The sequence below is a fragment of the Mauremys mutica genome, chromosome 2 (genome assembly GCF_020497125.1).
Source record: "Mauremys mutica isolate MM-2020 ecotype Southern chromosome 2, ASM2049712v1, whole genome shotgun sequence".
Taxonomy (NCBI): Eukaryota; Metazoa; Chordata; order Testudines; family Geoemydidae; genus Mauremys; species Mauremys mutica.
In genome coordinates, this window is record NC_059073.1 from 175,099,665 (window position 1) to 175,121,904 (window position 22,240).

At 44.4% G+C, this 22,240-nt stretch overlaps 1 protein-coding gene and 1 long non-coding RNA gene across 2 annotated transcripts in view; one reads left to right on the forward strand and one right to left on the reverse strand.

Annotated features, from left to right (window-relative positions):
- Positions 1 to 22,240, forward strand: part of GABBR2 (gamma-aminobutyric acid type B receptor subunit 2) — a 940,989-nt gene that overhangs the window by 55,719 nt on the left and 863,030 nt on the right. The gene's annotated exons all lie outside the window — the stretch shown is intronic.
- Positions 16,954 to 21,521, reverse strand: LOC123362682. Its single transcript, XR_006576514.1, has 3 exons — positions 21,463 to 21,521; positions 18,026 to 18,160; positions 16,954 to 17,069 (listed from the first exon to the last, which is right to left on the reverse strand). It is a non-coding gene; the product is annotated as an uncharacterized LOC123362682 (long non-coding RNA).

The following is a 22,240-nucleotide window of genomic DNA, read 5'->3' on the forward strand; positions in this document are numbered from 1 at the left end:
CAGTGCAAGAGGCAACCCCAGCACCACCTGGAAGGAGGGTCCCAACTACGGGAAGGTTTCCCTCTGCTCCCATTGACTGCTCTGCTTCCCTGTGCCGTTCTTCCTCCTCAACAGCGCAGGGGCTGTCTGAGTGGAGGTGGGACAATTCTACAGTGTCCCGGAAAGCCTCATCAACATACCTCTCTGCCTCTCTTAGCTCCTCCAGTTCCGCCACCCTGGCCTCCAAAGTCCATACATGGTCTCTGAGGGCCAGGAGCTCCTTGCACCGACTGCACACATACGCTACCCGCCCACAGGGCAGGTAATCATACATGCAACACTCAGTGCAATAAACTGGATAGCCCCCTGTCATAAACAGATAGTTAAGGGTTAAAGTCTCTTTTACCTGTAAAGGGTTAACAAGCTCAGTAACCTGATGAACACCTGACCAGAGGACCAATCAAGGAACAAGATAATTTCAAATCTCTGTGGAGGGAAGTCTTTGTCTGTGTTTCTTTGTTTGGAGTTAGTCTCTTTCTGGATTTAAGAGAGGCCAGTCATATCCTTCAAGTTTTCCAAGTTTCCTGAAATAGCCTCTTCTAGTCAATATAGTGAGTATTAGTTAAAAAGGCGGATTAGTCTTTTGAGTTACTTTCTGTATTTGCAATTGTGTGTTTGCTGGATAAATTCTTTACTCCTAAAAGCAACAAAGAATCCTGTGGCACCTTATAGACTAACAGACGTTTTGCAGCATGAGCTTTCGTGGGTGAATACCCACTTCTTCAGATGCAAGAAGTGCATCTGAAGAAGTGGGTATTCACCCACGAAAGCTCATGCTGCAAAACGTCTGTTAGTCTATAAGGTGCCACAGGATTCTTTGTTGCTTTTACAGATCCAGACTAACACGGCTACCCCTCTGATTCTTTACTCCTGTTTGCTGTTACTTTGATTATTCTGAGGAGGAGGGAGGGGGAAGTCTCTCCAGATTTAGAAGTCAGACCCTGTGATATTTTTCCATCCTGGTATTACAGAGATAGTGTACCTTTTTTTTTTCTTTCTTTAATAAAATCTTTTCTTTTTAGAACTTGATTGATTTCTTCCCTTGTTTGGATTTTCAGGGGAAGGGGAGGGGGGGAAGTGAATCCCTCTTTGTTTGATTCAAGGAGTTTGAATCAAGGTATCTCTCCCAAGGACAAGGGGAGGGGGAAGAAGGTGGGGGAAATGGATTATTTCCCTTTGTGCTGAGATTCAAGGTGTTTGGATCTGTGTTCCCCAGGGAAGTTTTTGGGGGAACAGGGAGTGTGTCAGACACTTAAAACTTGACTGGTGGCAGCGAGAACCAGATCTAAACTAGGATTTTAGTTTAGAGGAGTCCATGCAGGTCCCCATCTTGTGAACGCTAAAGTTCAAAGTGGGGAATAAACCTATGACACCCCCACTCTGCTGCTGGGCTTCTGCCTGCATTGTCTCCTAGTTAATGGAAGGGTGGTTTACAGAAAGGGGTTTTAAAATGTGGTTTGGTTTATAGGTTTTAAGGGTTCTACAAGGGAAAGGTTAGGACCGACAAGGGACTTCCGCTCCCTTCCCACTGCCCTTCCAAACTCCCTTGCGAAACTCTCTGTTAGCAGCCCCTGGTTGCTTGTGCACGGCTTTAGAAAGCTCTGGCCTGAGTGAATGCCCCGCCCAATGATTAAGGCTCAGCCAATTACGAGAGGCTTTGAGCTTTCAAACCTTCCTTTGAAGCTCACGGCCTCCAACTGCCAGCCACAGCACACGGTCCTTCAAACAACCAACCAAACAAACAGACTGACAAACACAAGCTCAGCACACAGCAAGTAACCCCCAAACTCAAACAAACACACACTACAGACAGTCACTTACCCCACAGATGCTGTATTTGCTCCTCCTTCACCTGGAGAACTCCCTTGCGAAACTCCCTGTTAGCAGCCCCTGTTCACAAAGCCTCAAGTGTTCTCTTTGACTTAATGGAAATATGCCTTGTAAGCAAGTGTTCAACCTTGTCTAAGTAATAGTTTATATGCAACACTTTCTTAGACCTCACCCCCTTAATTTGAAAAGATAGCCTCTTAGAAAGATTAAATCTATTTTATTCAGTCTTGCTTAAGAACATAAGAATGGCCGTACCGGGTCAGACCAAAGGTCCATCTAGCCCAGTGTCCTGTCTACCAACAGTGGCCAATGCCAGGTGCCCCAGAGGGAGTGAACCTAACAGGTAATGATCAAGTGATCTCTCTCCTGCCATCCATCTCCATCTTCTGACAAACAGAGGCTAGGGACACCATTCCTTACCCATCCTGGCTAATAGCCATTTATGGACTTAACCACCATGAATTTATCCAGTTCTCTTTTAAACGCTGTTATAGCCCTAGCCTTCACAACCTCCTCAGGTAAGGAGTTCCACAAGTTGACTGTGCGCTGCGTGAAGAAGAACTTCCTTTTATTTGTTTTAAACCTGCTGCCTATTAATTTCATTTGGTGACTCCTAGTTCTTGTATTATGGGAATAAGTAAATAACTTTTCCTTATCCACTTTCTCCACACCACTCATGATTTTATATACCTCTATCGTATCCCTCCTTAATCTCCTCTTTTCCAAGCCGAAGAGTCCTAGCCTCTTTAATCTTTCCTCATATGGGACCCTCTCCAAACCCCTAATCATTTTAGTTGCCCTTTTCTGAACCTTTTCTAGTGCCAGTATATCTTTTTTGAGATGAGGAGACCACATCTGTACGCAGTATTCAAGATGTGGGCGTACCATTGATTTATATAAGGGCAATAATATATTCTCCGTCTTATTCTCTATCCCCTTTTTAATGATTCCTAACATCCTGTTTGCTTTTTTGACTGCCTCTGCACACTGCGTGGACATCTTCCGAGAACTATCCAAGATGACTCCACGATGACTTGTAACAATATACAGAATACCTACATTTGATTGTTTAAGCAGAAACAGTTAATATAATGCACATGATAGAACTGATACCTCCTGCACCCTGTCTGGAAATCTCTCAATAGATTTGAGTTTACTATCCTTAAAAAGAACTCAAGTGATACCTAATCTCTAGGCAATAAAAGAAAAGTCCACAAAGAAAATTATGCTGGATGGAGAAGATTCCTCAGTGTTTCTAAAACCAGTAATGTAGCATAATGAGTCTTAATTCAAAATCTTAAGTATTGAACAACAATTTCAGTATATTGTGTTAGCAGGTCCACAGGAAAATATAGTAGGAAACAGGAAAATAAATTCTCTTGTTCACTCACTTCTGAAGATTATCACTTAAAATTATTTCATAAATAAGTTTTTCTTTTCAAAGCTAAAGAGGCTTTGACCCTTTCAGTTTTTATGTTATTGTATACTAGTTAAATGATACTTTATTGTGTGACTGCAGTAGAAGAGATATTGAATTAGTATTTTATGATGGGTCTCAAAACCAATTATTTTACAAAGTGGTTCTGAATGACTGAGAAGCTTTCCCCTAAAATAAAATAAAATAAAAATAGTAGTGTCCTAGACCTGAATATTTAAAGTAAATAAGAATCAGGTATAGATTCTGCACTTAACATGGTAAGTGGCAGTGCTGAAAGCAAGTGCTTATTGATGAGTTGTTTGTGGTGTAGATGATTGTGGATGTGTTTAGGCTTTGGAATATGTAAGGGAAGGGAAAACAGATGGGGGTTGGTGAATCACTGCAAAGGTGGAGGTAAAGCTGAACATATATAGCCTGCTACTGTACTCCTGAAGGTGTGATGTCATCACACTATAACAAGATGAATAGGGTTGGACCTGCTTCTATAGTATAGCTAGATATTCCTCTTAGATTTCCAACACAGCAGGGGGATATTCAATAGGTGACTCTTCCTCCTGAATCTCTATTGATGTTCCAAGTATTACCTGGATATATTTATCAGTATGAAACATAGAAAATATTTAGTTTGGACTGATTGAATGCACATAATAGCATAGCACAATTTCAGCTCCCTTTGCTAGCCTCCTAACATTTTCTTAAAATATTGTTGGAGCTGCAAGTGGTTTCTCCTTCATGTGTTTTTAGGCTACTACTGATGTTTTCAACCTTCAGTTCAGACTCTGAACTCTATTTTAACCTCTCTCCCCCCAAAAAAATTAGATATACTCCTAAATTCAAATTTAGATCCTTGCATTAAAAATGGGCTGCCTTTCAAAGGTGCTGAGCACCTGCAACTCATTTCCTTCAATAGGAATGCTGAGTACTTATTAAAAAAAAAAAAGTTAGGCATATAGGCTTCCAGCTCCATATTTATATAAGGAATTGGGAGCTGGCTGAAAAGATCAGTTATCCCATCCTATTGGAATGTAAAGGTCTGTGCTTGCTCAGATTAGAATGCCCCAGGCTACAGCTAAGAGCAGACGTTGGTTTACATGGTGCTAAGTGTACACAAAGTGAGAATAAAACAGGTGATTTGATGAATACAAGGGCTTCTTGCTTTGAAAAGAAAACATGTCAATGTTGTCAAGTATCAGAGGGGTAGCCGTGTTAGTCTGGTTCTGTAGAAGCAGCAAAGAATCCTGTGGCACCTTATAGACTAACAGACGTTTTGCAGCATGAGCTTTCGTGGGTGAATACCCACTTCTTCAGATGCAAGCCGTGGGTATTCACCCACGAAAGCTCATGCTGCAAAACGTCTGTTAGTCTATAAGGTGCCACAGGATTCTTTGCTATGTCAATGTTGCCAACTCTGAACTTTATCACAAGGATAATTTATGGTATTTGCTGTCTATTTTAGAGCCCCACATCCTGGCATCAGGAGATTAAAATGAAAGCTGAGATTCTCATGTAAAGGCTCTAACTAGAAGACAAATTAAGAAACCTTCATCTTATAATTTAAGCCAGGGTTACAATTTGGGGGGGCCTGACTCATGATCACCAAGATACTATGGTACAAGTAGTGGATGAATTTGGGAGCAGCCAATAAACATGAAGACCTTGAAACAATCACTGGAATTAAGGTTTAGGAGCAGTATGGAGAAGACATGGAAGTATTTTTGTGCTGTGTACAACTGCAGTAGATGGGCACAATGAGTTTTGCCAGGAATGGTCTTATTACTAACTGTAGCTGCAGGGCCGGCTCTGGCTTTTTTGCTGCCTCAAGCAGAACGGCAAAGCAAAAAAAAAAACAAAACCCTGCGGCGCAGCCGGAGCAGCAAATCAGGGGGAGAAAAAAAAAAGGGGGGGGGCCTGGCTGGAGTGGCAAAGCAGGGGGAAAAAAACCTATAGGGCAGCCGGAGCCAGGGTGCAAGGGGACTCCCTGCGCTGCAGACGTGCCCCGGCTAGCGGGGTGGAGGGGGAGGGAGCGGAGGGAGAGAGAGAAGTGGGACGCAAGGGCTCCGCGCCGCTCCGGTCGGTGGGGAGGGAAGAATGCGGGCTGCCGGGCTTGCTGCAGACCTGGCACCGGCTGGGGCAGATGGAGTGCACAGCCCGCTCCCAGCAGGGCGCTCCCCTCCTCCGCGCCGCCGCCCACTACAGGGAGGCCATAGCAGCGAACAAAAAAAAAAAGCGGCCATGCCGCCCTAGGATTGGGTGGAATGCCGCTGCGTAGAATCTGCTGCCCCAAGCACGAGCTTGCTTGGCTGGTGCCTAGAGCCGGCCCTGTGTAGCTGATGCAAAGGCCCCTGGAGATATTTGGGAGCTTCCAGCACTCAACTGCTGGAGTGTTTGCTAAAAGGTTGGATGGCGAGTGGGGGAGGCTGTGCCTCCCCAAACAGCCAAGCATGGCCCTGCCCACAGTCTGCCTCCCACCAGGACCCTGCTTCGGTGGAGTCACTGAGCTCCAGGGGCTGGGGCCATGTCGCCCGCTTTCCCGGGGCTGCGGTGGTGCTGCATGCGCTCCCTCCCGGTGTGCCAGGGCTGGAGAGGCTGTGGGCATTACCCAGACTGGGGCAGGGGCCAGTGGCTTTGGGGGGAAGAGGGGGACTCTGGGGGTGCAGAAGTGGGGGTCTTGGGATGGAAGGGGTGGGGCTGGGAGCTAGCCTCCCCCAGCCAGCAGTTCACATGCCACGTACAATTGTTGAGTTTAGTTAGAAAAAAAAAACCATAAAAATCTTCAAAGCAGCAGAAAACAAACAAACTTCCAATTGTAGGCTTTAAGTAAGCCAAAAATGTTCTCATAGCAGGACATGAAGCATGTGTAGGAGAGGGAAACAAAGGAAAGAACACAAGGATGGGCACCAAAAACTTGTTCCTATACCGTGATCAAGACTTTCAGGTACAAGACTGAACATGGATATAGATACTGTCCAGCATTTGGGCAGAAGTAGAGTCTTCCATAGGTATAAGTATTGTGCCCACCAATGGAAGCAAGAGAACCATAAATACATAAGTACAGTGAAGAGGCATCATGCATTTATTGCATACATCAACAATTGCTAGCAGACAAACACCAATGGCATGCAAATTACATAAAGGTAGACATGGGTGCGGTAATCAGTGTTACCTGCACTACTGTGATGAAACCTGGCAAACAGACCTCCATGATGAACAAAACAAGTCTCCTGAAAATATCTTGTTTCGGCAGTAGGAAGACACTGTTTGACTTGGACACAATTAACACACGTAATTCCTTTGCAACACTTACAGGTTACTGAAGAACTATTTTAGGTCTTTAACCAAGCCAGCAATTGGGATTAATACACAATTTTCTTATTTTGTATACAAGAACTGACTCAGATACAGACTTGTATAAGTTATGGTTAACCAGTAACAGCTAAAATAACCTTAAAAATAATACATACATGCAGCCAGGAATTTTTCTGAGCATTTCAGGGACAAACTGCAGAAACACTTCATCTCAGTAGACTTTATAGAGAAATGGGTGCTTTTCCTGACTGTTGTGGGAATGAAAACAAGTGAAATTATGAATTTGTGTTTAGACCGCAAAGATGGAATGCCAGGATAAAGTGAGAGCACTATTGCATACACAGATGTGAAATCCTGGGGAAATGGCAGATGACAGATCTCTTCTACCATTTTGGATAAATCAAATGAGTTTTAACAAATACCCTTTACTTGAGTTCAAAATTTTTCACATGCCTTTTTGTAGGTAGTGTTGAAAATGCCTGCCTTTTGGTGTTTTTGCAGCAGCCAAAATATTCCAGAGATATTCAGCATCTCCTGATGGTGTCAGGTGCAAGCTAAGTATAGAACAAGAATTTGATAACAGGCTTGTATGGGCTCTGCATATTACTAGGGACAATGGCCTAAAATTGAAAGAAAAGTACTAATTAGGGAAATTCCCTCAGAAAATGAGGTGAGGCCAGATCCAGCAAAAAATAAACTATCCTATGAATGCCCTAGCCCAGGGGTTCTCAAACTTCATTGCACTGCGACACCCTTCTGACAACAAAAAAATACTACACAACCCCAGAAGGGGGGACAGAATAAATAGTGATATACCTATCTCATTGAGTTGGAAGGGACCCTGAAAGGTCATTGAGTCCAGCCCCCTCCTTCACTAGCAGGACCCAACACTGATTTTGCCCCAGATCCCTAAGTGGCCCTCTCAAGGATTGAACTTACACGCCTGGGTTTAGCAGGCCAATGCTCAAACCACTGAGCTATCCCTTCCCCATAGTTTTGTAAGCCTGAGCCTGCCTGAGTCTCGCCACCCCAGGTGGGGGGGCCAAAGCCAAATCCTGAGCCCCACCTGTTGGGAGGCCCAAAGCCAAAGCCCAAGGGCTTCAGCCCCAGGCAGGTGGACTGTAACCTGAGCCCCGTCACTCAGGGCTGAAGCCCTCAGGCTTTGGTTTCAGCCATGGGCGGTGGGGCTCCGGCTTTGGCCCTGGGCCCCAGCAAATTTAAGCCAGCCCTGGTGACCCCATTAAAATGGAGTCCCAACCCACAGTTTGAGAACCCCTGTGGCCTATCCAAAACAAATAAGGAACTTATAAAGAGTTTTAGGAATAGTGACTTTCTTGGGAAAATTCACATTCAATTTGACCAAATAAAGCATATAACACCACCCCTGGTCCAGGCTGTGGAATGGAATTGGAATAGAGTGTACCCAGATGGCAATATTTTCTTCCCTAGTGAAATTCAGACAAAAATACTTTGTCAAAACCAGTTAAGGCTAAGGGACAATAATACAAAAGCCCAAATCCCAGGAAACACACTAGTGTGAAGTAATTCCCCTGACTACATCCTCTTATCACCCCCTGCCCTGAACCCCAGTCACTCACAGCACAAATATCTGGCGATGAGTAAACAAAATGAAGCTACATCAAAGCAAATTATCTTAAAGCTGGTAAAAATAGATTCCAAATTTTATCAGATTTTAGATAATGCATCTCAGGGCCTTGGGGTTTCTGTTCTGGAGTTCTGAGTAATTCAAACCATGTTACCTTTTAGGTAGTGGTAGCCAGAAATAGTATGCTTGAAATCATACAGTATCCCAAAGCCGAATTCAAAGCCAGCAAACTGGGCCACTGTCTCTTTCCTCTGGAATTCTAAGTGAAACAACTTTTAAGTGCAGAAAGTTTTGTCCTGATCTGAGATCTAAGCAGAAGTGTAGTAGGTGACTTGCAGTTTTCCATTGGTGTTGCCCTCTGGTATAGCAAAGCAATAATGAGATCTTCGGTTGCATGTACAACCCTCTAATAATGTCTTAATTTATTTTTCAAAAATAATGGAGAACAGAAAAAACCCACAAAGGGGGGGGGGGCAGGGAAGGGGAAAGGAAAACAATATCTGCTTCCATCCTCTAGGAATTAAAGATTTCAAATCCACAATAATCAATTAATGTGGAGAGTGGATGGATAAAGAAATAATTTGGGTCTCACTTGATATCAGAGGATCAGTTTCTGCCATTCCAACAATATAATCTACCTGGTCCAGCTGAATGGTGTTAACTTGAAGGTTAAGCATCTCTTGAAGGACATATTTGGTTGTGATGCCCTTTGGTGCTCCCATGTGCAGGTCTATACTGCATCCCCCAAAAAACCTGTGACAGCAAGTATCAGAGCCCAGGTCAACTGACTTGGGCTCATACAATGGGGCTAAAATTAGCAGTGTAGACATTGCCACTCGAACAGGAGCCTGAGCTCTGAGACCCTTGAGTCTCCCCACAACTTGCACAATCGCAACCTGTTTGGGGTAAAAATAAATAAGCTTTAGCTAATAGAAAAAGTACAGATTCAAAGATAAAATGAGAGCAAATGTATACAAGTTTTATAGAAAACAAACATATACAAACTCAGGTTTTATACCTGCATATTAGATAAAAATCCATTTTCTAATGCAAGTTACCTATTGCCTCTGAACAGCTTCATTGCATAACCCCTAACTACAGAGGATCCAGCATTTATGGACAGCTTTCTGCTTAGATACTGTCCCTAAGTTTTTAGATGTCTTTCACTTCAAATCCCTTCCATTTGAAAAGGTGAGCTTCCCCCTCTTCTGTCACTATAGATATTCCAGATGTGGAAATCCCCATAGCCTCAATATCTTGCCATGAACTTTAATGGCCCATCTTCGTCTTTTCCTGGGGTTGTGCAATGGATTGTTAGATGTGTCCAGTTTTGTGAAAACAGCTGGCTTAGGAGGTGCCTCTCCCTTTCTGTTCACTCGCAGACCTGCTGTGAGGTGGAACTGAAGCTTTTGAGCACAGTTCTCTATATACATACATTCATAACCATAGCCTGTATGTATCTCATGACAAAGTTCAGAATACTACAAGCTTTCATAAGATTTTACTCAACATTTGTATACAATGTTGTGCTATAAAAACCAGTTGATTCAGCTGCTGATTCTTTGGGATTAACCCCCCCCATTATGCCCTAGGGATTGCTGGGCCCTGAGTCACAGGCACGTACAGTCACAGGAGAGTAGACTATTAATACTTTGGCCTAACTTTAGTTGTTAGGGTTAGTGTGCAGGTGCTGGGTGGCATTGGTTGCCTGCGACATAGAATCATAGGGTTAGAAGTAGGGTGACCATATTTTCCCAAAGGGAAAACAGGATACCCCCAGGGCTGGCCCAAGCCCTCTGTCTCCCACCCATGCAGGGCCAGGCCGAGGTCCCCCTCCCCTCAGGGCCAGATCCTCCGCCCCCCCCCCCATGCACAAGGCCACCCAAGTCCTCCTTGCCTCCTGCCCACATGGGGCCACCCTCCCCACTGGTGCCCAGAGCTGCACATGGAGGTCCCCCCCACAGTCCCCTTCACCCCCCATGAGTGGGGCTGGTTTGAGCCCCACGCTACCTGTCTGCATGTGGGGCTGGTCCTCCCAGTCCCCTGCTGCCTGGCCAGGATCCCACTTCCCCTCCATGCCCCCTTTCCCCCCCCCCCCCAGTGCACAGGGCTGTTCCTCCAAGGTCCCCCACCACCTGCCCATACACAGGGCCACCCAAGGTCCCCCTCTCCTCACTGCATGCAGCCCCCGCTCCAGCGCAGAACTGGCATTGCCACTGCCACTCCCACCCCACCCCGCATATTCCTCCATGCCCTGCTAGCAGTCACACCCCACTTTTTTGGCAAAACTGGGCATTTGTCCAGTTTGCTCTTGCCAATGATCAGTTTTGTCAAAAAAGTCAGTACAGCCAGGACAGGGCCTAAAAAAAGGGACTGTCCCAACCAAAACAGGACATATGGTCACTCTACTTAGAAGGGACCACAAGAGTTTAGTCTAACCCTCTGCCAAGATTCAGGATTTGTTGTGGCTAAACCATCCAAGACAGATGGCTATCCAGCCTCCTTTTGGAAACCTCCAGTGAAGGAGCTTCCACAACCTCCCAAGGCAGTCTCTTCCATTGTCCTACTGTTCTTACAGTTAGGAAGTTTTTCCTGAGATTTAATCTAAATCTACTATGCTGTAATTTGAACCCATTGCCTCTTGTCCTGTCCTCTGTCGCAAGAGAACTCTTCTCTATCTTTTTATGGTAGTGTAATAGCATGGCACCCACCTCTTACAAGCATACCCTTCTGGTCACGTGTGCCTGCAGTCTTTAAACAGTCCCAGCCCTAGTATCAGGCCATACACCCAGGAATCCCTGGAGGCAATAGCTTTGTCCTCCGTGGGCCCTTCTGGGAGGTTATTGCTGTCCAATTGTAGGCTATTTCCCTAGAGGTCTATGGGGTGGAGGGGATATCCAGGCCCACCCACTACTCCAGGTCCCAGCCCAAGGACCCTAAGAATAGCAGCCACATGCCACCATGTCTCTTTAACTAAACTGCTTTCAATTCTCTGAGCCACTTCCCCACAGCTCCAGCCTTCATTCATGCTTCACCCTTACCTCAGGGTTCTGCCATGTTCAAGCCCAGCAGCCAGCCAGGAGCTCTTCCTCTCTCCCCAAGCCCCTGCCAGTACTGAGCTGTCCATGGTGCTGCAGTTTCCTTTGGCCAGCTAGGAATACCACCTGCACTCCTGTGGCTCCAACAAAGATCTGCCTGTCTGTGGTGCTGCAGCTCCTTTATATATGGGCGCTGATTGGCTGCTCCTTGCAGTCTTGCTGATTGGCTGCCTCCTGCACAGTCTCTCTGGGCCACTTGGAGGACTTAGATCCACTGCTCTTTTCCTGGGATGGGTATGCAGGATCCTGTGCCCTTCAGCAGGAGGGCCTCTGGGCATAGACCACCCTACCACAGGCAGCCTTTCAAGTATTTGAAGACTATTATCATGTCTTCCCTTAATTTCCTCTTTTCCAAACTAATCATACCCAGTTCATTCAGCCTTTGTTCATATGGTTTGATATCCATCCCTTTGATCATATTTGTCCCTCACCTCTGGATCTTCTCCAGTTTCTCCACATTCTTTCTATACATTAGTGACCAAAATTGGCACAATACTCCAGCTGAGACCTACCCAGCACCGAGTAGAGCAGTACTATCACCTTGTGTGACTTGCATGCTATGCCTCTGTTAATGCAACCCAAAATTGCATTTGCTTTTTTTGCAACAGCTTTGCATTGCTGACTCATGTTGAGGTTGTGATCCACCATGGTAAGGGCTTTCCCTTCACCCCTCCCCTGGTTCTTGTCGCGCAGGCAGAAAGCAGAAGACCAGAAGTCTGAAGTGCACGCAATGCAATGTTTGTTGGGATTAATTCAAGCAAGCATATCCTTAGCTCTGCATAATGGTAGAGCCTTTTTTCCCAGTGTCCTTGTTCCCCTTCCTTAGCAGGCATAATTATACCTGTAGTCCATGCCCTTGGTTCTTTTTTAACTTATGGTCATATTCCATTTTGGAGGGTCTTGGGTCTGGGAGCTTCAGTACCACTGCTTTTGTACCCCATGGGAGAGGTAAGGAGTGAGGTTGTATACTAGCCAAGGCCAGGATTTTCTGTCTTTTAGTGTTTCTTATACTGTCCCTGCCCCCATTCCCCTCACCCCTCCAGATTGGTTGCTTGACCTTATCTCTAGAGAGGAGTTGAGGCTGGGCTATCCTTCAAGTGTATGCTCATATGTTACATTACCACTACACCCAGCAACACTTTAGATCTATTCCTTATGTTTTCTCATTGTATTAAAAGCCCCATCTGGTTGTGGGAAATGCAACACACAGTGTCTTTGTTCACACATATTAGTAAGGATATAAGAGAATCAAAAGTCAAACCCAAACTTCTATCTCAGGCTAACAAACAGGCCTATATACTAACACACCACAACTCCCATATCCTTTTCAGCAGTGCTGCTGCTAAGCCAGTTTTTCCCCATTCTATATTTGTGCATTTGTTTTTCCCCCCTAAGTGTAGCACCTTACATTTGTCTTTGTTGACTTTCATTTTGTTGTCTATAGTCCAGTTCTCCAATTTATCAAGACTCTCTGAATTTTAGTTCTACCCTCCAAACTATTGGCTATCCCCCTTAGCTTTCGTGTCACCTGCAAACGTTATCAGTATGCTCTCTATACTTACATCCAGTTCATTAATAAAGATGTTAAACAACACCGGACCCAGAACAGATCCCAGTGGAACCCCACTTGAGACCGCCCTCCAATCCAACATAATTCCATTAATAATTACTCTTTGCAGCTGTTTAACCAATTATCTATCTACTTAATGGTAGTTCTGCCGAACCTGCATTTCTTGAACTTACTTATCAGAATGTCATGTGGGACTGTGTCAAAGGCCCTGCTGAAGTCCAGGTGTACTATGTCCATTGCATTTCCCCTACCCACCAAACCAGTTACCCTATCAAAGAAGGAAATCAAGCTGATTTGGCATAATTTGTTTGTGGTAAATCCATGCTGGCTGCTATGATTCACCCTTCATCCTCTAGGTGTTCACAAATTGAATATTTTATACATTGCTCTAGTAGCTAGACAGGTATCTAAGTCAGGCTCACTGATCTATAGTTTCCCAACTCCTCTTTCCCCTCTTTTTAAATATGGGCACTACATTAGCCCTTCTCCAGTTTTCCAGGACCCCTCCTGTCATCCATGAGTTTGCAAATATTGCCAGTGGCACCAAGATTTCTTCAGTTAATTCCTTCAGCACCCTCAGGTGAATAGCATCAGGCCCCGCTAATTTGAATTTATTCAAATTGGTCATAAGATCTCTGACGTGTTCTTTATTTTTCCCTATCTGCATACTTATTCCTTTATTGTCTATGGTAACTTCGCCAGCCATCCAGTCACATTTTATTTTTTATGAGAAATAAAGTAGGCATTAAGCAGCTCTGCCTTCTTATCATCTTCCACTACCAGCTCACTCCCTCCATTGAGCAGCAGACCCACATCGTCCTTGGTCTTTCTTTTTTGTCTGACATAGTTGAAGAGGCCAGACTAGATGATCTGGTTGCCTCTTTTGGCCTATGGATTGCTATGTCTCATCCGGAGCTATAGTGGCTTGTAACTTTTCCCACACATAACCACCCACTTGAAGTTTTCTAGCTTTTACAGTGTCAGAATGAGCCCCTAATGGTTTTTACCAATGGGGACTATAGCTGTAATGGCTACAAAAGCACTCTGACTAACCATTCTGGGAACACAATGGACTAGAAACGCCTGCTGAATCCAGTAGGGAGGCTTCTGCATGGGATGATCTGGACAAATAGTTTGCTGAGTCGATGAGAAGTCAGGGCTACTTAGCCCCTCTATGGGAGGGGACAGCCTAAAGACAAAGACTAGTGTTAGTTTCCATTTTGAGCTTGGGATGGGCGCTCCAAGAGAGAATGAAGCAGAGCAGCTCAGGGGTTCTCTGATTAACTCCCACTCCTCACAAATGGAGTCTTTGAACTGCTATGGGAAAGTTTCATGGCTCAGGCAGTCCAAGCCCTGCAGGGACCTGACCCAGGACTGGCTGCTGAGAGCTCCACAGGACTCCAGATCAGTGAGCCTAGTAGGAGCCAGTAGAGAACCCTGAATTGCGTAGGGGTGAAGACACAGTAAGGGGTCCCATTTTGTTTAAGCTGGCCAATGTTCACAGTATTGCCAAACTTGTCTCTGGACTCATTCTATGTATACCATCTGCCTGAGAAGGTGCTCAGGGGTAAGCTGGAGTTGGCAAGAGGTTGAGTGTTGAGAGATGGGGGTGTATCATTCCTTTGCTGGGGTTTGTGCTGATGTACTTTGTTTCTTGTATATTGGGTTTTAAACTCCTTGCCTGTTAGTAGCATTACTCATTTTCCCAAGGGATGGTACCTGTTGTGTCAGACAGTGGTTGCTCCCCTTAGGTGGGGGCACCAGGAGTCAAGAAAAGAACTTGAGACCCAGTCCATGTGAGGAGAGTGGAGAAGTCACTTCAAGTAGCAAGCATCAATGAGGAAGCTTGAGCCTCACCTTGAGGGAAGGCTACATACACACACAAGATGACCTGGCACCTGAATATTTTCACATGTTGATGTGGGTATCAATGTCAGAATAATTTCCGGATCCTAACCTTGGTGCATCTTGTGCCAGGTCCTAGACAAAGTGTCACATACAACTAAATAACTTCCCAGAGTGAATGTAAGTTTGTTTATTTTCACAGTTATGAGGTAACAGGACCTTTGTGCCCTTTCTGGTCTCTGAGTGCACCCCCTCAGGTGTTAGGCCTCTTGCCCTTACCTGGCTTAGGGTGAAATCTTGCAATTGTCCTGCTCCTAGACCAGGACCTGTCAGGATAGAGCAGAGCTTGCCAGAATCTTAGAATTGTAGGACTGGAAGAGACCTCAAGTCATCTAGTCCAGTCCCCTGCACTCACAGCATCTACCTGTACTTAGTGCCTAGAGTATTGTTACACCAGTTCAGTTGGAAACTATACTGTCTGCTGGGGAAAGAATATTCCTTTCCATCCTTACTACTTCAGTCCCCTTTAGGTCTACTGAGATATGGGAAATGTTCATATTTTATAAAACATACATATGCTGTTACATATTTAAAGGAATAGTGTACATAACTCCATAATGCCTAGAGCTAGTACTAAGAGGCAGAATTCTGAAGTTGCAGCCACAAACTACTGACATAAGGCTTGTTACAATGAAATAGAAAACAACTTGGGTGACTTTCTTTTAAAGAAACTAAATAGTATCTTACCTTAAGAATTCTTGTGAATGAATTGAAATTTCTAGAGCTCAGGGTTTTCTGATGTTTTTAGGCTGTCTTATACTTCCTGTGATTTGTACTCTGTAGAAATATGCTCCAGCAGGACTGTATGTATATTGTCCTCATGGGATCATCATTAAATGTAGACTACAGCCGAGCAAATTTTAAAATAAAACTAAATGCACTGTACCAGAGCTACCATTACAGCTGATCATTCCAAAGCCTCAGTGTGATAAACATCACCTTCAATGCTTGTCTCTTGTTTGAGCCTTCTTCACCACCTGGGATGTTCACCCACCACAGCCCAATAGCAACACTGTTTCCTGAGAGAGGACACCTTTGACCTTTCTCACTTAATAGAGGCTAAGTGAGTGGTGGGTGTCCGGGGGGAGGACAGGCGAGGCATGTATGTTCCAGAAATGTTTTACCCTTTAGTACCTCAGATATGATGGGGTTCTCCTCTCTTGGGGGACATCTATTGGAAATACTCCATACAACAGTAACCATACTAAAACAGGACTTATTTTAAAGACAGATCAAATTAAATTAAAACAAACTGTTTGCTTAACATATCTGGAATTATACTTTTTCAAAAGCTAAATTAGATAAGACATTGCTAGCTAATTTAGACAAACAACGTGAATAGTTTGCATCCCTTGAAAGCTATACTCTCTAACGGCTGTGGGCAGCCTGGCTGTCAGCATTGCTTGCTGTCTGGAGACCAACAACCCCTTGCCATGCCTAGAGATTTCTCTTATCAAGTAGTCCCTGATCCAGGGCTGCTACCCCTACTTTCAAAACTAGTTTTCTTGTATCTACTCAAAGTGAATCCAAATTCCAGACTTCTATAGGAAATGAACCAATGAAGATCCTTTTACCAATGACTAATACTATCTTCTAAAAGCTTAATGTATTACCTCAATGCCACCTTTCAGACTACTCTGGCTGTATAGTCTCAGTCAGGCACCTTGTTAATCACCTAAGCAAATATTACTTTAAATATGAATTATGGGTAGGTCCTCAGGCCATCTGTCATAGTCACTATTCCACATGTGGTCAGCAAAAGTTCATTGGGGGCCTTTAAACATATTTGGCACCCTGCAGTGATTGCAGTATAATTTGAATCTCTTATTCAAAATGAATGAGGATATTACAGTGAGCTTATGTGGTAGACTCTGAGTTTATAGTAGTGCCCATTATAGCCCAGAAAAGTGGAAGAAAAGAAGAGAGTGGAGGTGGGGCACAGCACAGGCAAAATTGAACTGATCTTTGCAGCATTTGGGCTTTGCATGAGGGTTCTCTGCAGGAGCTAAAGGAAGATAGAATCTTCAGCCACTGGCTCATAAACACCACTTAGCAGTCTCTGCTCTCCCACTCCATAGTGGATTTGGGCCGTTGGATCCATGCAGTCACATACACCTGTCATGACCCATCACCAACTTCCCAAGCTCCTGCACAGTGGTACATAGAGAGAGCCTACATAGCAAAGCTGTGCAGCACCCATGGGAGAAGGCTGGAATTTCCACAGTTGGAACTCTGCTCTCCACACTGCTTCCCTTGCTTTTGATCCCCTCTGCATCCCTGAGGAGAAACATTTATATTAGAAGATTTTTGTGGCGTTCGAAGATTGAATTTTTTTTAATATTAACCGTATGGACTTCAGAGACACTGAAACTAATTTGAGGGAAATAAAAAAAAGAGAGAAATAGTACTACTTCAGTATATAATTTACATTCTTAGATTTCTATAACTTCCATTTGTGAGTGCCTGCACTCATTCTTTACTGAGCTTTTGTATCTTATATCATCCTCCATTTCTAACTTCTTGCCATCTTTTCCTTCACACTGTCATCTTTCATCTTGCTTCTTAATTACCCATATTTATCATCCCTTGTGCACAATATATAAGTGATACCAGAAAATCGTTTAGCTATTTGAATGATCCCACACACTCCAGCTGTAACAATCTTCTACGTAGGCTACTCCAAAAAACATTACTGGAAACACTGGTTGCTAGTCTATAAGCAACAAGCTCTAACTTACTTCCTTACTTCATCTGCTCATACCAAAATGAAGGAGCATGGCATTCTTGTACGCAGTGCTCTCAAAATAGTAGATTTAAACAACCCCTGATGTCTGTATGTGGCCCTTGCTTATGAATCATAGGATCACTGCTCCATAAAACCTAGCTGGGAGGCAGAAGTTCGACAGAAGGTGGTAGAGTGTCTGACTTGGTATCTGAGGAATTAGAGATGGAAAAGAACTTTATGCCATCTGATTCATCACCTGCCAACACAGGACTGCTCTTACAATATATTCTCTGATATAAAGTGCCTACCACTCAGAAGCATTATTATTCAAATATGCACGTTTAGACATATCTGAATTCCCTGTGATGTGGGAGAGACATACAACAGAGGAAGAAGCTTTTTGGTCTATTTCATGTGGAACACTGTAATATTTCTGTATTGCCGACAGATAATCCTCCTACCCTTTCTCAAAACCAGAATTAGCTTCTGGCAAGACAGAACTACAGACCTGGGTGAACTTTGGAGCAAGGACTGAGCAGAGGCACTCTAATGTAAGCAATGTGATGTCTTCAGAAGATGTAATGAGGTGATTTATATGCATCATTAGTCTTCACAATCTGTGCTTTAAACTCCCATGGAAGTCCTGGAATTAGAAGAAATGTGCTCCTAAATACATTATCTCTCCCTCACCCCCTAAGATCTCCTACATCAAGTTTCCTGATTTCAATGTGTAATGACACACTACTAACATAAGATTAACATTAGACAAAAGCAGATTTGTCTTCCCCACAATCTGAAATAACATTCTTTGGCTCAATATGTACCCTTCCGGGCCAAAACATTTTCCTGTGTGAAATCTGATTTCTGTGATCTATATACCTTATTGCTCCAATAAGCAGTTTTGTCTTATTTCATGTGAATTAAATGTACCTGACTAAACCTATTTGATATACCTATAATAGATATTCCCCCTGCAATACATTAGGACAAGGAAAAACTACATAGCTTGCCAGTCACAGTGATATTCATGTTAATCACTACTTTCTAGATTCCATGTCATTCACAAGAAATGCCTTGATAGCATTGGGACCAGCAGCATCAACACTCATACAACATCCAACTCAACAGGCTGTCCAAAACCCTCCTCCAGCAACTTCTGCTTCAAACACTCCTTCCCCTTCCCTTTCCTGTGATATGGCTGATGTGGTAGTGCAAAAGGCTGATCTTCTGTCCTGGTGGAATGGCAGAAACTGTTTTGCTACCAAATACTGACCCTGCATGGAGGTTTGAGGTGCAACTACCTACAGTACGGCTAGCCACCCCAGATGCTTTACTTGCACTCATATGCCAAACCTCTGCTGAATAAGATTGCTACATTTCCCTGACTATTGCCCTTCTTCCCAGTAAGCTATCTTTAGTCTGGTAGAATAGCCATATTCTCCTCTGAGAGAACTCAACCAGTGGTATTTTTCTTAAAGATTAATCAGTTGAGTATAAAAACAGAACAGCATTAAGTAGTGCACCAAAACTGAATAATCATTTATCTGAATATCTGTGGTGCTTTCCATCCAACTACCTGAAAACACTTTACAAACAGAATTTATTAATATTATCTCCCCCTGTGAAGCAGGTAGGTATTATGACCCTAATTTTACAGATGAGGAAACAATTTAAATGTCTTGCCTAAAGTCAAACAGGAAGCTTTTGTTACAGCCAGAAATAAGCACCAATTTTCTTACTCCCAACCTGTGCCTCTATTAATGCTACAGGAGGCTATTAGAATAGCATAATATAGAATATAAAGCTCTGCATCAGTTGAAATCCATACCTATTTAATACTTTGAAATAAAAGTATTCATAGTTGATACAAAATGTAATGTTCACCACTACCAGTTTGGAGTTGAGAGGCAGACCACTGATAGCAACAATCTGACCAACAAAATTCTCACTTTTCAATTGTATCCCTATTATTATTATTTTTAACTTGCTTTAAGTTTCCTGTGTTCCAGAAAGGCTGTCTGTCACAATATACTACCTCTTCTTCACTGTGCTTCCAAACAGGCAGAGTTCCCCATTGTGTGTTACCTTTCTGGGCCTTCTGCAATGCTTTGCTGGGAGTGGACTCTGCCGTACATGCCCTTTAGACTGAGATGAGTGGGGGGTGTCTAGGTTTCAGAACTCTTACCCTGTAGGCCCCCCTCAGCAAGGTTGCCTGAGTGCTTTTCTCTTCAGAGACAGGACTGAATGAAATTTACACATATGCAGCAGTTCTCTTAATAAAAGAAGGCTTATTAAACAGGATTTAAGAGAGTAAATGGTTGTCTTAACATATCTAGACTTATACTTGATAAAGGCAAAACTAGATAAGACATACTCAGATTAAGTTACAGAAAAGACACAACAGGTAAATTGCTTACATGTTACAGGAAGCCAAACTTAGCTTGTCATCTCCTTGCCATCACCACACTATCCTTCTCTCCTCCTGCAGTAGAGTATGTAGACTAACCTTTCCTGTTGTCCAAGGGTCTAACAGGGTGTTAGTCTATTCATAGTCTTATAAATTACCTCTTTGCGCAGTCATACACTGAGAGGTCACCTCCTTTTCTTCAAAACCAGTCTGTCCAGAGTCCTGGGCTATAAGTCTGCAACTTCATGCAGAATCTGCAACTACCTGCCAAAATCTCCTCCATAGATACTAACTAAACAAAGTTGCAAGAATTTCCAAACACTTGAACATTGTTCATTTGTCTGACTTACACCTATGAAATGCACTCAATAGTGACCTTTTAATTCTCATTCATCCAAACTACTTTCACTCTACTCCCAATCTTTCCCTCTTAGGTCATTCTACACTTACCCACCCACTCATTCTGCATGCACACAACCCATTTTGAATACATATAGCCATTCATTCTGTACACCCATACCTGCACCTCACATCCACTCATTTCACATGCACCTCTACCCACTCCTAAAACTACCTTCTCTGTGGATTTTCTCCATAGACTGTACACTTTCAGACCATCATAGGGACTGTGGGGAAAATCTCTAGTCTATAGCAAAACTCTTATCTGAATGGCTGCTTCTCCCCGACCCGCTCATTCTCCTGCTAGCTGGGGAAGGGCAACCAATCAGAACTGTTACACATGCCGGAAAGTCTGGTCTCTAAGTATGTGTAGCAGGCAGAACTCTCATCCTGCCACTTCCCAGCTGGTCCCAGCTAGTGGAGGAACCCCCTCCCCACTCTCAGCCCATCTGGTGCTCCCTCCCCGCCATGGAGAGCTCTGGATAGTCCAAGTCCAGGTCAGGGGAGGTGCGGATCTTAAAATCTCCAAACTCTTAAGTGGATACTGCTGCTCCCCCACTTGCTGGCCCATATATTCCTATGTGCCCCTGTCCTTCACCTCTCAGTGCAGCCTCTACCATTTTTCTTGTACTGCTGCCCCACACGTGCCTCTGCCCCTGATCTATCTCAATGTGCTGCTGTCCCCAGCACTGTCTCTTGGGAGCCTGGCTTCAGGAGGTTGCTGGCTGTGCCTCCCATCTTATAGTCTTTTGGGGGGTCACTACTCTCCTAATCTCAGACAAGAGCATGCCTCTCCAGGAGAAGAGGTGCAGGTTATGTCTTCACTGACAGACAAAATATGTGTTTTTAATAGTGAGATAAGCAATGTGTTATCCTGCTGTAAAATCTTAGCAATGCACGGTGAAGGCAGTTCGTAGCATGATGTAGCTACGCAGTTCTTGCCGTGATGGAGCTAGACATGGTCAGACCTGGGTTGGGGAGGGAGGGTAATAGTATAGAAAACACCTGAGGCCATAACCCCTCATTTCCTCAGCTAGACCCAGCCTCACAGGCAGTCAGAGCTCTACCAGCCAAGGAGAAGCTCTGCCCTCTGTGTTGCTCATATAATGACTAAATGCCTTGTCACAGGCAAACCTTACCGGAGGGGTCGATGTTCTCCCTGGCAGGCCAGGTGGGAGACAGCAGAGATGGCGGTCTACTGGCAGGGCTGTGTCCCCCTTCTCCTGAAGAACCCCTTGTTTCTCTGAATTGGGGTGGAAGTGGTTGCTCGTGGCAGTCACCCTGATGATGGGGAGGGACAGCAGGCAAACCCCTGAAAACCAAAGATGTCTATAGTAAGGGAGGTGCTAAGACTTGGGACTGCTGGGGCCTGGGCTTGGGACAGAGGAAAGCTTGCTGGGGGGATGGGCAGCAGCTCATAGGGTCAGGGCACAGGGGAGCAGGTGGAGACTGGGCCTCAGCCGCCTACATCAGGGGGTTGAAGTGGAGATATTGGGATCTTCATCCACATGAGCTGGGCCTCACTGACCACTACTAGAGTTCTGGGGAGGTGGGGAAAGAGCCAGCCCCCCCTCAGCCTTCGCTGCCCTTCCTGGCCTGCAGGGGGTGGGAGGGATAGTTAGAGCCAGGGTGTGGCTGAGAACAGCAGGAACTGCTGAGCTAGCCAAGAGCAGCTGGTGTCCAGCTGGCTGGGAGACCATAGTACTGAAACAACAAGGAGTCCTGTGGCACCTTAAAGACTAACAGATTTATTTGGGCATAAGCTTTCGTGGCTAAAAAACCTCACTGAAGAAGTGAAGTTTTTTACCCACGAAAGCTTATGCCCAAATAAACCTGTTAGTCTTTAAGGTGCCACTGGACTCCTTGTTGTTTTTGTGGATACAGACTAACACGGCTACCTCCTGATACTTGACACAG